Source organism: Cygnus olor, chromosome 8, assembly GCF_009769625.2.
Source record: "Cygnus olor isolate bCygOlo1 chromosome 8, bCygOlo1.pri.v2, whole genome shotgun sequence".
In the NCBI taxonomy this organism is placed as follows: domain Eukaryota; kingdom Metazoa; phylum Chordata; class Aves; order Anseriformes; family Anatidae; genus Cygnus; species Cygnus olor.
Genome location: NC_049176.1, coordinates 24094403 through 24109841, shown reverse-complemented (window position 1 = coordinate 24109841; position 15439 = coordinate 24094403). Strand labels below are relative to the sequence as shown.

Here is a 15439-nt window from a genome sequence, read left to right as displayed (position 1 = left end):
TCTAATTCTCTAAGTTCTCATTGAGGAACACAATTCATGTAAGTACGTGTAATAAAATTTATACTTAAATTGAGGATATACGTACATTTACTTCGATTTTTTTCTGCAGTATGTAGAACGGTATAGAAAAATTCCGAATGACATGTAGTGCGTATATAATGTGCCTCGTACACACGAGGCGTATTTCATCGCCACGACAAATGCATCGTGTAATAAATTACGAATTTGTCGTGTGTGTCATGTACAAATACACAGATACAGCCGTGTGTTTGGGCGCTAAGCTTGTAAGTTACCGGGGAAGGAACAGGACGAGGTAGGAAGCACAAGCCCCGGGAAGCCATCTATCAAAGAAAACCCACCCTGGGGGACATAAACCCGCTGATTTGGTTTCGGAGCCGGGCTGGGCTCAGCGGGAGAAATGCCGCTTGGAAAGCACGGGGCACGGCGGGGCGTGGGGGGGGGCGCACCGCGCCGTCGCCCCCGGCCCCTGGCACAGCTGCCCCGGGGCAGGGAGGGCTGCTCCTCCTCCTCCTCCTCCTCCTCCTCTTCTCCGCACGTTTGTCCTCGAGAGGAGGACGCGCGACTGCCTGCAAACAAACCACCGCAGCGAAATTAAAATAAAGATGTAACAGAAACAAAAATAAAGGAAAAATCGCGTCGGAACGGAACCGGCAGCCTCCCTCGGCGGAGCCAGCCCGATCCAAAGCCCCTCCTTGATCGCAGTGAAAGAAATGAATCGAGAAAAAATAAATTAACGGTGGCTTTGGCTGACTCGGGAAAAAAGGGTTTTCGACATTTCTGCAAATTATTTTGCGCCAGCCGATGTGATTGTGTAAAAGATCTTTCGGGGTCCAGCCCGCGAACGTCTCCGGCAGCGGCGGGGCGGGGTGGGGGGAGAGGTGGAGGAAGGATAGGAAAATTAAAAAGGTGTGAGAAGGTGCTGCTAGGTAGAAAGGAGGAGGGAAAATAAGAGATGCTAAAAGAGAAAGGAAGAAAAAAATACTCGGCACGTTGCTCAAAAGGCAGTGCGAAGGGCTGTGCGGTGGGGAGGGTCGGGGTGATGAGCGGAGCTCCGGGATGACGAGGATTTCGCTAACCGTACGGAAAGGGGAAAAAAAAATAATTGGAGGGGGAGAGGAGAGAGAAAGAAGGGAAGAAAACTACAAAGCAGGAGGGCTCCGGCTCCAGCTGCGCGCCAGGTGCCGGCGGCCAGGATGCAGCCCTCGGCCCCGCAGCCCGGCTCCGAGCATCCCGGGGAGAGCGCGCCTGCCTTGGATGTCGCTCGCTAATGACCAACATCTTTATTTGCTAATTAGAAGTGCCTGGCGATGCCGGCGCCCCGAGGCTCCGCCGGGGGGGGGGGGGGGGCACGGCCACCCTTCTCCCCCGGGAGACCACCCCGCTTGGGGCTCCCCGCGATGGGTGCCCCCTTCCCATGCACCTGCGGGGGGGGCCGGGGGGGGGGCAGCACCCCTCGGCCGCCCGTCCCCAAACCAGCAGTGTTACCCTGACACCGCGCTCGCGAACCGGGCGTCGCTCTCCATCAAGCCTTGATCCGTCCCTTCTAAGCTAACGCGGCGAGATTATTATTATTATTTTTTATTTGTTTCAGTTTATTTCCGCCCCGGAGCGGCGCGGTTCCCACACAGCCGGTGCATTTCCCACGGCGGGGCGCAGGGGGTGCAGCGGGACCGCACGGCGGGCCGGGCTCAGAAGAGCCTCTGGGGCTTTTACTCCTCGTCTCTTTCCTGCTCTTTATTTATTTATTCCTCCTTTTTCTTTTTTTCGGCCGTCCGTGGAGCGAGGCGAGCAAAGCCGCCCCAGCAGACGCTCCTCCAGCCGCTCCTGAGCCCTGGCATCCCCTCCTTTTGGAAAGCCGAGATCCACGTTTCCAGCTTGGCAGCCAAATTCCCAGCAGCCCGAAGAAATAAACGCTGGCACCTCCTGCTCCGGGACGGGCGGGTCCCCGCCGCCCCCCCTGGTGAGGGACACCCCTGCTGGAAAGGCAGATTTATTGTCCCTAATCAGCAACTCGTTTAGGTCATTACAAGCCCATTACCGAGGGACCGGGAGGGTGAAGAGAAATTTGGCTACACCTCTTCATGTGAATCAGCGCCTCTGAAAATCGGGGGAGAGGAAAGGGTCCCAGGGAGAGATCCCTCTCATCCCTCTTCTCTAGGAATGCTCCCCCCTTATCCCTTCACCCTCATCTGTTGCCTTCCTTCTGCCTCCTTGAAAGGGGTCCGGTCCTGCTACATCTGGTACCCCCACCCCTGCCTAGACCCCTTCCAGCATCGTTTGCAGCCAGGGAAATGCATCTTCCCAGCAAGGCCTAGGAAATGAGTCTGTTACAATGGTTTTGGGGGTTTCTTTTATACCACCACCATCCCATTTTACATCCTTTTCCCCTAATTCCTTTCCCCCGACTGACAATAAAACCACTGAGGATCCAGCGCTGCCCTTGCTGTGGGTAAACTGGGGGTTGCCACGCTCAGGCTTCAGAAGTGCATCCCACCAGGGAGGAATTTGGGGCAGATCGGGTCCACCTGGATCCACGCTAGGGATCCAGCTCAGAGGGAAGGAGAGGGGGCAACTCAGCCCCCTGAAAATCAGGGCTCCTGCCCCCCACCCCCCCAAAAGGGCCCTGGTGTGGGTGGCATCCTACAGCATCCCTGGTACCTACCCTGGCCCCCCGGGTACCGGGGGTGTCACCAGCCTCGCGGAGTTGGGGGGGCTGCACAGATCTCCACAGCGGGGCCAGAGACACCCCTGTCGTCTCCCCCCTCACCCCTTTTACCTCCACCCTGGTAATTATGCAACCTCTCCTGACCCTGCTTTCTATCCCTTTTATCCTGGCCTCAGTGCCTGTTCGCCCAAGCAGGCAGGGCTGAGCCGTTGGAGATTGCTCTGAGGTCCTTCCATCTGGCACTTTCTCTCTGTTCCCCCACTCAATAAATAAAATAAGGGTCACCTTTTTTTTTTTTACTTTTTTTTCTACTTTTTTTTTTTTTTTTGGATCACACACCAAGGCCCATCACAAATGAGACCCCCGAGGCTTTGATGCCTGTGTTTGGACACAAGCAATTATCTCTAATTATTGTTTTGCTTTTCAGTTTGCCCAACTTTCCACCAGCCTTGAAAAGAAACTTCAAGGAGGGGGTTCAGCAGACTGAATGAGACATTTCTCCAAGAAAGCCCCTCCCAGAGCCCCCTCTCGCTACCATATTGAGAGAAACAAAATCTTCACAAATGTTTAAGTACAATATGGGTTTGGCAAGGGGGTTTCTTTTCTTTTTCTTTTTCTCTTTTTTTTTTTTTTTTGAAGATGATTTCTAAAGACACGGGAACATTTGTACAAATAAGGCGCAGATGGGAGTGGGGCGGGGGAGCACACTGGAGCTGAATATCTGGGAAGGGAGGTGAAATGGTTTTCAGCTGGGAAGGAAGTGGAGAAACAGAGATTAAAACCCCCTTAGACTTTCCCACCACTCATAAATAATACATTAAATTGCACTTATTGCTTTCTGCTCACTGAGAAGCACTGGGCAAAGGCCTTGAGTCCCGTAGAAAATCCTGGGGGAATGGTAGGATCAGGAGGCAGAAATGGGGGAAAAGAGTGATATTTTGGGAAGCTGTCCGAAAGGATGGGAGACTAAAAATAACATGCCAAGTCTATGTCCATACACGTGGCACACACCTGCGTAGACACATACGGAGCTACATAGGCAGGTTTTCTCCTGCTGGCAACATGCATGAGGACAGCCCTACCTACACGCACTTAGGCACGCAGATGTGCAGCCTGGGCACAAATATGATCAGAGAGTGAAACAGATGTATGCACACACAGAGGTACATACAGGGGTACAAGTGCACAGAGGGTTGGGCTTCGGTAGTACGTGCACATCCACGGGTCCATCCGTGTGCGCATGCACACAAGGAGGTGGGCAAAAGATGCAGAGGAACAGGCAGATGCACTTGTACCAACAGCCACATCCCCCTGCACCGTACCGATACTTGGCAAGTCACTAAAGCCATCTCAGTAATTCACTTGGTAGCTCACTAAAGTCATTTAAGAGTCAGGAAAGGCACTCTGTAAAGTGATGATCATAACAACTTTGCACCGCAGGTTTTCTGCTGAAAATCCCCAGCCTGTGTGTTTTCACTGCTAACCCACCGTTTGTTTAGCAGCCCTTCAGAGCAACCAGAGCAAACTGAGCAAAATACGCACAGCCTGCTAAGAGCCATCTTCGGCTGAAGGACACCGACCTTTTTCTGCAGCTAAAAATTCCTCCGCAAATCAATGCCATCCAGTCATTAGTTCCTCACGAACCGGCCTAATGGGCCATCACTTCTCCGCCCAAGAAAAGGAAAACACAGCCCTGCTCCTAACCCGGACCTAATTGCACAGGCCAAGAGTGGCAAAGGTGGGGGAGCCTTTGTTTATTGCTTCCATCCTTTGGCAGTAGCACCGCCGAGAAGTGTTGCTCTAAATATTTGTCTTTCTGCCCGGCTGTCTGTCTGTCAGCATGTATGTCTAGAGAAACACTCCAAGTATAGATACATAAACACGAAGTGATAACCATGTGTAGTTGTACACACAGTGCACAAATACAGCGTATCACTACATGCATGCATGTGTATATATATATATATATATACCAAAATAAACACAGGCATGTATGTCTCTTGGGTATTTTATTTTACCACCCGATTATTAGCAATGGTAGCAGTAATGGACATATTTCTGTAGACCTAGACCAGTAACATAAGAGCATATTATCCTTTTAGGAAAGTAATTAGCATCAGGGATCTGATTCCTTTTGCTACCCTTCTAATTAATTATACTTGGTAATGCCGTCATTAAGAAGAGCGGAGTGTTTGTTCTTTTAATCTCCGTGTAAGGGACATGAGTTGGAACAAGCTGCTTTGGGGTAGGTTTGCTGCGCTCTTTATTCCACCACTCAGCCCTCTGCTTTTCTTTTCATTTTGTTTTTTTTCCAGCCAGAGCCTGCACCCCCCCAAACAAAACAACCCCAAACAACCCCCCCCCCCCCCGAAACCTCGCTCAAACTCCTCCCCACTCAAAAAAAGGAAAAACTAGGAAACACAGTGAATTAAAGAAGTCCTGACTTAAAAACGACCCATATGTTTGCAAATGCTTTCCAAATGATCCCTTTCTGAATCCGTGTGTTGTGCGCGGGGCGGCGGGCGGGGGGACACCCCGCTACAGATTGCGGCTCTGATCCCGGGGTTTTTTCCTGAGCTCGGGGGCTGTCTGTGACCCTTCTGCCAGGGGTCGGTGCACTCGCCCCGAGGGCGGCTGTCCCCACTGCTCTGGCACAACCGCCGGCCCCGCTCCCACACGTGGGGTCCCGGATCTAAACCGCTAATTGCACGGGTTCACAGATCCTCCAGCGCAGCGCCTCGCCGAAAACCGGCTCCTTGCCGGGCCCGCATCTCTTGGGGACCACACACAAGCACCGCACAGAGCCTTTGTGTGGCAGAAAAAAGGGGACGCATAATAGAAAGGGCGAGAAAGAGAAAAAGAGTTGGTAAACACATTGGCTGCGGTACCTAGAAACCACGGCAGTGCGACAGGTTCCCAAGAGAAGATCAAAAGTTGGCCTTTGGGATAAGCAACTGAGCAAACTCAAGTATGTTTCTATAATGAACTGCACAAAAGCAGCAGAAGGGGCACTGCGCTGGACTCAATGAGCTGCTCATAATGCGCTGATATGTATATTATATAGATATTTCTCTACCTGGCGCCCGTGTCCTGCCCAACATAGGTGTGTGCGTGGGCAAAGTACAGCACATAAATCTGCCATACGCACCGTGCACCAGGCAATCTGTAAATAGATGTGCACCGCAAAGATTTTTGCATGTATTTCTGTCCATGGGGAAACAGAGCCAAAAATTCAGAGCTATACCATGAGAGCTCAGTGCGGGTAAGTATACAACTTTACATTGTATAGTCGTGTGGGTTTAAGGGCACTGGGTCTGTTCAATAGTGCTGATGAACCAAAATAAGTGCATGTACATCACATATACTGAAAAAAAAATAAATCTATGCCTTTAAATGCCCACTTTACATATTCACATAGTTCTGTGTATATATTTCAGTTGCAAAGATGTACAATTGATTCTGGGTGCAGCGTGCACAGATGGCTGTGTGCATATTATTATTGTATATGGGCTACTTTTACTTATCATAGAAAATATCACACTAACACTGCTCAAAAATATTGTATTTTTCACTCCAAAATATATAGTGACAATTTTACTGAGAAGATGGGATGTGTTTTTGTATTACAAAACTTCAGGAGCCTGGAAGATCACTAATAGTCATTCATCTGTCACCTGACATGACATCTGTCATGTCACTTAGCTTTCCATTAAGAAGAACAGGGAGCAGTTGTGTTAAGTTATGTCCCAGCTATCTTCTTAAAAAGAAAAGCCCCCATTTGTTCCAGGAGCTAATATGCTAGTTTCCTTCACTGCTACTCACTGAGGCAGTAAGCATGGATGTGACAGCCAAATGGCTGATATAAATGCACATGGACATTTAAGGTCCAAAAGGAACATAATACAGTGTAATCCCAGTTTAACATTATTTTAAAATAACAGGGAAACACTTGAACTCTCCTTACATAATCATACGAGTTTTGCCCTGGATACGATTACGTGTTTTTCAGGCATGGTTAGCCATATGTCTAAACTGAAATTAGACAAAAACAAACCAGGCAACTTAGTAGTGCCTCGTGCTGAGCTCAGCACTTTGTAAAAGGGACAATATTGAACTCATTCAACTGAAGTGTAGTCATAGCAATTGCTTCATTGAGAGAAATATGTTGTTAGAAAACTAAGTGGGCATAGGAGCTGAGAGTAGTCCATTGCTTTAGAAGGGGAGCACCTGATGTGACCTAATTATTTAGCCTGCAGTATAAGTTACAATCAGTTTGCATCCCACGTGGTAGATCTTTACCTTAATAAGCACTGGTTTCTTAAAAACTTAGACGGTTTCTTCTCTCTCCTAATTCATAGTCTTTCACTAAGAGTATGTCTCTCCTTAACGAAATAACCAGTATGAACTTGTAAAGAAATATGCCAGTGGGGACTGGGAAGGGTCAATCCATGAAAACGTGTGTGGGGAGTATCTGAGCTGGACAGGAAGGAAGAAAATCAGTGTAGAGCTGTTGGTAATAGTCATTTGTTTTGGAAATAGTCATTTTTTAGTCATTTTTTGTCATTGTCTGCAGGCTCTTTTGGGGGCTCACAGCTGAGCAGGCTGGTTTAGGGGGGCAGCATGTTAAGGTGTGCTTTGCATTGCTGATGAGACAATGGCATCAGGCTTCTAATGGAGACTGTCATAGGAATGAGTGCTTAAAGTCATCTCCAGTTTGACTCTCTCATCTTTCTGGAGGACCCACCTCACTCTTGAGTGATTCTAGAAGGAGTCTAACTAACTAACTAACTGATGCTAAGCAGTTTTCATATATTCTGAATCTGCAGGTTCCCAGGCCAATCATTTTAAGCCTCCCAAGGATGCACCGCCTGCTCTCAGATGACTGTTGAAGTCATCTCAAAGTAGCTCCTAGGATCTTCACACTGTGGGCTGAGAACCACAGGGGAAAGATGTCTTCCCCAGAAGACGTGGTCTGTTGTGGCTCTGCAGCAGTCAAAGGTTTCATGCTGCATACCCATAACTAAGCACACTCCTTGCACTTCCAAAGGAAAGGTCATCACCTTTCCTTTAACCACTCCTACAGGTGAGACAAGTTGAGCCAAATGCCAGCAGTGTGTGCAGTGTTACAAAGTCCTCATCAATAAGCAGCTTGGAAGCCACCTGCAGTCAAAGTGCTGGACCATGGCCTCAGCAAAAGCCACCTGAGAAGCATCTTGGCTTTTGGAGACCAGCTTTACGATGAGAAGGACATTCTCTGTGCCTTCCTGGCTGCACTGTGAGTTGGGTTGAGAGTGAGACTGATGCTTCCCTGGGATCTTTCCTATGTGGGTTGCTGGGGTTTGTGTGCATTGAACCAGCTGTACTGAAACAAGTAGGCTGGGAAGGAGAAGCTGGGGGAGCAGAGGAACACCTCCAAGTCTCACAGTTGCCATCAGGGACAAGGCTACTCTCATGCCAGCCGTGGAGCTGTCACATGCCGCACTGGTGTCTGTTTATTTACAAGAAAAGAGTCTTTCTGACACCACTATGAGCCTTTCCTTTGGCTGACGGCTGAAGAAAGAGATGGAGCTCAGGCTGCCAAGAAACTTGGGAGGAATTTTAGGAATGTGTCAATTAGCTGGAGAGAGTGATTAGCAGTGATTCATAGGGGCTTAGTGTCTCTTCCTCGCTGCTTTCTGGCCACATGACTCGACAGGTGAGTTTGCCCAACTTGTGCTCGTTTTGGCCGCTTGAGCCCATTTTGCAGCTGATGACTTAAGAGGTGTCATTTCCCCAGCAGTAGCTGGGTGTGAGTTCAGCCTGGGTGTGAGCCTGGTGTGAGTTACAAGCTGAGAGGGAAGATGGAAGTTATTCCAAGTCGACATCCTCCAGAGTCTTTAAATACTTCAGTTCACCTCAGCCTCGCCGAATGCGGTCCCTTCGCTTGGCTATAGCTTTTCTGTCAGCCTCCCACACTCTGCATAAAACCAAACGCCAGCCCTCTGTGTCCTTTAAATTATTTGCCTTTATTGTACAAGCTCCAAGAACAAAGCTAAAGAAAAACAATGAAAATAAACAAATTTTAAACACAACCACATTTCATGCCCATTTCTCAAGCCAAGCTCTTGTTATTCCAGAGAACGGGGCCACAAGTATGAAGGACAAAAAGTGATAAACGAGTTCATCAGACAACCAGTGGATCATGGTTCTTGCTCAAGAAAAAGTAGCTCACAGTGCTCTTTTTAGGTCATAGATACCATGAGACTTCATTAATGACTCACAAAGTGCGCAGAGAGCTTTAACTGAAAACTATTTTCTTTGTGTGCAAAATAAACTGATATTAATGGCTGGAGCAAGAACAAGTTGGCAAGCTATAGGCAGACCACAGTGTGGTCAGCACAAATTACTGTCATTTGCTGGAATAATTGCAGTGGCAACTGTTGCTGTTGTTGCTAAGTGTTGCTTTTTTTTTTTTTTCTTTTTCCCTGTGTGTCTTTGTGGTGCACACTATTTATGGCCGGATTCTGCCATTCTCGGGGATTCAAGGCTGCCCCCTCTGAGATCTGGATCATCCTGGCTAGGTCTATTCTTAAGGGTGGACAAAACTTAATTCCCCCCAGCTACACTCACTGCCCGAGGCAGGTGACTCTATTCACATCAGATTTTGCAGAGCGTAGGAAGAGATTATGGCTTATTCTGTTGCAATTTAGTGGCTGCACCCCCTAAGTTCGTGGGCAGGAGGGGGTGGACAGTTGTGCAATGTGCCCGGTGTCCTGACACGTGATGGAAGGACACCCTGTGCCACTTGGCAGGCACATGGCTTGGAACTGCTCTCAGCCTTGTGCAGAGCTGCTGGCTGTCTCCAGCATCGTACTTTGGTCACGTAGGACCTTGGTGTGGGGAGGATTCATGGCATCGTGCTGGGTGTTACCAACTTCCCTAGGGGAGCAGAAATCAGATGAGAAGGTCTAGGGCCAAAGCATCTTTCTCCTTTTACTTCTGTGTCCAAATAAAGGTAACTGAATTGTGCAGGAGCAAAAGCTGATCACCAGAATGGAGTCTTAGCAGAAAGAGTGGAAGAAACACACATCGCAAACCAAGGAAAGGATTAAAGAGACAAGAACGTATTTTTCTTTTTTCAGTCACTAGAAGCATTTTAAATATTGTGAACCAGAGAGCTGATTTATTAGCATCCAATTACCCTATGAGAGCAGAACAAAGAGCCGAAGCTGTGCCTGAAGGGAAGGTGATGCTTTCTAACACGGCTAGCCCCAAGCCCCCCCCAGAGAAGTGTACCTGATAATTAAAATCAAAGAGGGCCAGGTGCAGCCTGGGCACAAAAGACAGAACAAAGAGGTGAACTGCTCCTTGAGTGAGAAAGTGCACATTTTCCCTGTTGTCTTTGACACAGCTTTGTGCTCTCAAGTGATCTCTAACTTCTGATGTGCCAGGACTCTCCATCACACACTACAGGAATATGGGAGGTGTCACCTTTGAACTCTTCATGCTCATATTTAGGCTCACAATGACACCACTCATGAAGGCTGGATGCTAAGATCCCTTGTTTTATGTACCTCTGAACCTTTCCCAGTCGGGTTACTCCCACTTTGTACTGGGGGTGCCAGATCAGAGTGAGAATAAACCAGGACAGGTCTGAGCTGGGATGTTCTCACTACCTGTCCTGCTTGTGAAAACACAAGGTCAGAAAGACCTGAACTGTCTCTGGGTTTTGGTGGCTGATCCAGACTCAATTCTTTTTTCTGTGTGTGAGAATTTGAAAATTGACAATATGTTCCACCTCAAAATAATTCAGATGAAAGAGCACCTGAAAACTGTGTCAGGAAAGCACAGCTTTAAAATCTTAAGACCAAGCATTATGGTCTGAATCTTTATTTTCCATTATTAGTCACATAATAATGGATGATTTTGACTTTTCATCTGAATTAATGACTCAAAAAATACTAATATCCTGGAAAGTATTGCAGCACATAAAAATCATACCCATCACAAGATAGATTAGAATGGATCAGATCTCTCCTGTTCCTCCAGTATCTGAAATTCCCTTCTCCATTCTCCCTAGAGGATCTGTGTTCAAAACACTGTCATTTTGTCTCCAAATTTATTTCTGCATGAAAAATATCATTTGAAAACAAAGCAAAACAAGCTTTTGGTGCAAGCCATGCTTTTGGACCCCTGACTTACGCTGGGCCCTCCATTAGGAGCAAGGAGTGAAATGGTTTCTCCGTGCAGGAGATCACAGAGATCTGGCTGCAGCATCCTTCATGATGAATGAGTCTTTTTTGCTCCCTCTTCTTTCTCCTGCCTCCTCACCTACTTTTATCTGCATAAATATTAATACTACAACTCCTAATTAAATCCAGGAATATATTTACCTTCACAGATGAGATACTTAAGCGGCACAAGAGGGGCCTCTTGTTTCCATGAAACTTTGCAGCCTGTAAAATGCAGTGGTTCTTCCCAGGGTTACTGCTGCTCAGTAAATAATGGGAAAAGATGAGGAATATTTCTGAAATAGGTCAAGTACACTCCAAACAGAAACATGCTAATAGGGAGAGATGTAAGAACAATGTCAAATGTCAATGATCACAAAGTAGCTCCCGAATATATATTTACTGAATGCAATGCTTCTCCGCTGAACAGAGTTGACATAATGACATGCTCTTAGTGGAAACTTTCCTAGTTATTTTATCAGAGGTGTTATTATTTTATTTATTTATTTATTTATTACAGACGTGCAGCTAGAAAGTTCCTACTCTCAGAAGACAGACTCTTTGAATAATAATAATACAATAGAGGCCTGGAAGAGGCTAACAATGCCTGTTTTTCTCAGCGTGGGTTTTATAAAGCCATCAGCTTAGCTCCATTTCTCTCCACACCCAGTGCAACAGTACAGCCTAACTGGTATCGACTAAACTATTGTTTGTGGGAACGTCACATGGGCTGATGCTGAAGTCCAGATAAAACACCCCAACTGCAGCTTCATTGTCCACAAAAACTTATTCCCTTTTAACAATAACATCTAGACTGATTTGACATGAGATTTGATAAACCCACGCTGTCTGGTCCTTATCAGCTGTGTGTATGCAGGCAGTTTGACTGATAATCTGTTTTATTATTCGTGCTGCAAACACTTGCAAAACCACTTCCAGGGTGGACACCAGTGTATCCATGTCAAACAGGACATACTGAATGGGGTTTTGCAAAAATTTGTCTGGAGCCTGGCAAATCATTTCTCGTGAGCTGGATGATGTGTGATGAAGCAAACCAGGAGGGCTGTTATTTCAGTAAGGCTGTGGGCAAAGTTCAACTTTCGTACTGTCCCTCCCTCTCTTCTATTCCGCTGCTCCTGGCTGATCAAAAGCCAGTGTGACATGTCAAAAAGAAATGCTCAGCATCATGCTGAAATTAATAAGCCAGGGTGTCTTATGCAAGACACATGAGCTAAGCCTGTCCCACCGCTCACTACCAGGAAGGCCTCCACTGTGTTTATCTTCTGCTGCTGCTTCAAAACTGCCACATCCCACGAGACCAATGGGAAAAAGTATCATGGGATTTGTTTGCTTTGGATGCAGTTCAACTCAAAACCACAAAGATGGCTCCATAACCAACTTTTGATCAGAGCTGATCAAGTCCAGGGATAGGCAGACTTGGAGGGAGGTCTCTGAGAAAAGCATGGAGCAGCTCAAAACCAGAGGAGAGCAGCAGCCGGAAAACTTGGGTCAGAAATCTAGAAAACATAAGAAATGGCTGAAAATGAGTGGGTTTGTTCAGCCTAGAAAAGACAAAGATAACACAGACTAGTAGTCCACAAACACATGAATGAGTAGAGGGAGGTTATAGAGCTTTATGTCTTCTATGGGATGGAGAGAAGGAGTCTTGTTTTGAGTTGCAGCAAGGGGAGGATGACATTAGACATTACAGGGAAAACTGCTCAAAGGGAAGATAGGGAAGGGCTGGAAGACATTGCTGAGGGAAGCTGTGGTACCCCTATCACTAATGAGTTTCAAGAAGAGGTTCAATATGCATGTGCCAGCAATGGATTAGGTCTGACCTTGTAGGCCCTGGATGAGGATAAATTGACACCTTCACAAGGCCGCTTCCCGTGCTGTCTTCTAGGACTTGATAATTTCAGTACATGCAAAATTTGCTGGCCACACTTCCTCAGACACACTCATGGTTCAGTCCGCTAACGGCTGCCTCTGGTGTTTGGAGGAGGCCTCACCCAAAGTCTCATTGGAAAAGCACCAGGCAGTCCAGTCAGTGTGAGCTCCAATGCACCTCAATGCTCTAAAGATGGCGACACAAATTTATGTGAGGGCGAGCAAACTTCTTACCTTGGTGAATCAGTTCTGGGATGGCTGGGGACCGGGACACAATGTGGACCTGGCTCCATATCTGAACTGCCCCCAGCCCCAAGATGTTTACATCCAAACTGTTGGTTGGGGGCCTCCCTGCAACTTTCCCATGTCGGCAGCTATTATGAAGCGCCACATGAGGCTTTTTTTTGTGTGTGTGTCAGGAAGCCTTTCAGGGATCCTTATTTTATCTAAATAAGGACAAAGAGCTTGTGCAGTGCCAGCGCTGCCCCACTGGAGTCAAAAGGCAGCTCTGCTCAAACGCCAGTGGCGTGAGGCCCGAAGATGTGCAGCTCCAGTGAGGACCCAGGAGGCGACAGCCTGTTCCTGCCAACCAACAACGTGGCTGTTTATCCAAAGGAACAGTGCTCTGTGTGAATGATGATAGGTTTATTTTGCAGTCAGCGTCACAAATTATGGCACTTTTCCATCTATTGTCCTATATGCTAAGTAAACATCATAAACCATTCTGTGCTATGGGCTTCTGAAAATCATAATGCAAGAGTCACCATCAAGGAACAATGAGAGAGCAAACAAGGAAGCCAAACCATATACGTTAGCTTTGTTTTCCATATGGCGGAGTAGTGTATGACTTGGTTTCTCCTGTCATGTCTTTTATGGTGTTTTTTAAAGCTACTATGCTGTGTTATATGGCTCCATTCATAAAATTAAATTGTACAGGACAGGAAATCATTCCCTTTTTCATGATCGTATCATCTAAACCCATGCTGCAGGCAACAGGCAAAAATTACTAATCCTGATGCATATTTAAGGAGTTTCTTCTGCTGCATGGATCCCACATCAATAAGAACCTCTGCACATGCAGCAAGGCAAAAACCCACGGGGTAGACTGAAAAGATTTTTGTGTGTGTGTGTGTGTGGTTTGGTTTAATTTAAAGATGTGCAGATAGAGTTTTCACTCAGCGCGCGGTACTGATTAGTGCAAGGCAGCAAACTCGCCTGGAGATCTTATGGCCCCAGAAATCAAGCTGTGGGCTGGTAGTGATTGGAAAGGTTTAGAGGGTGATGATTTGATAATTTCTTTAGTCCAGAAGCCTGCAGAGAACACACACATGCAAAGTCTGGTCTAGGGCTGCCCGATATCCCAACTGCTCTGAACACAGGTACTGAAGACTGGTCAGTATGGACATACTGACATGGGACAGACCCACCTAGGGTCATCCCAGAGAGGGGTATCTGCAGGCAGCCCCAGCCAATGGCACATGTATTCCAGGCCTGTTTGGTCCATAGGCTCTGGAGGTGCTACAAACAGCTATTTAAAACTAGATAAAATAGATCTTAAATGCACAACAGCAGTTTGAAAATGAGGAGATGAAAGATAATGCCCATCCCTAGATAATAACCCAGTCCTATCTGAGTTTGCATTGATAAATGAGCAAGGCCTAGTTCCTTGTGGCTCTCAGTCACGCCAAACCCTCATGTTGCTCTACTTGCCTAGGATGTGCACGGCACACATGGATTTCAGACACCCCACCAGCATCCAGGCTGAAGCCACATGAACTCAAAATTCATCCAAATGCAAAATTTTCCTTGGGAAGGAGAGACAGCATGTTCTATATTTTTTTATTTAAAAATAAAAATCTCTTCATGTTTTTTCTTACCTGCTGATTCTATCTGTTGGCAAAATACACCACCAGATTGAAATATTGGCTTTTGGAATAGGGTGGTAAATCATAAATGAATGTTGTTTTCAGAATCATAATAGGGCATTTGGAGGGTTCTGTACGCTTTCCATATCCATGACATGAACACAGCTGTGTACTCACATATGAAAAACAAGCTTTCAGAACTGAACCGCAGAGATCATTTATTGTTTGGAGTCCTTTCTCAAGAGAGCTCATTACATTTTATAAAAAAAAAAAAAAAAAAAGGAAAAAAAAATCCTTTATATTTCAGCTCTGCTCATTTAATATAACTATGACAGAATACCAAAAATCTGTGGAGCTTTAAATGTAGTATAATATATTACCTTTATACTTTAAAACTGTTTCTCTTATGGCTTAAGAATGCTCCAACTCTCTTCTGCAAATGTGTACAGCAAATACAGAGTCAATTTTATGTTGCTGTACACTGTACATTGAGTATTTCTATATGTGCACAGCTGGAAATATTAATTCTTAAGAGTCTACTTATGAGCAAATGTACATTAAAGGTCCGTTACACATAATGTATATTTACAAATGCACGTCTCTCCTTACCCTGCAAAATACACACAGTTTGATCTTCAATCATTCATCTACCCGGCATATCCCATTTCCTAAGCTCTTCACTTAACTTCTCCTGCTGTTGACTATCACACCAGGCAGAGCATTCACGGAGCTCGTACTGGGCTGCCCTGGCAGGGAATGGTCCCAGTTCTCTGCTGCAAAGGCATCTG

General features: G+C 46.5%; 1 long non-coding RNA gene across 3 annotated transcripts in view; it reads right to left on the bottom strand.

Moving 5' to 3' along the window:
• The window catches only part of LOC121074074, a 191803-nt gene that overhangs the window by 15329 nt on the left and 161035 nt on the right, over window positions 1-15439 (bottom strand). The gene's annotated exons all lie outside the window — the stretch shown is intronic.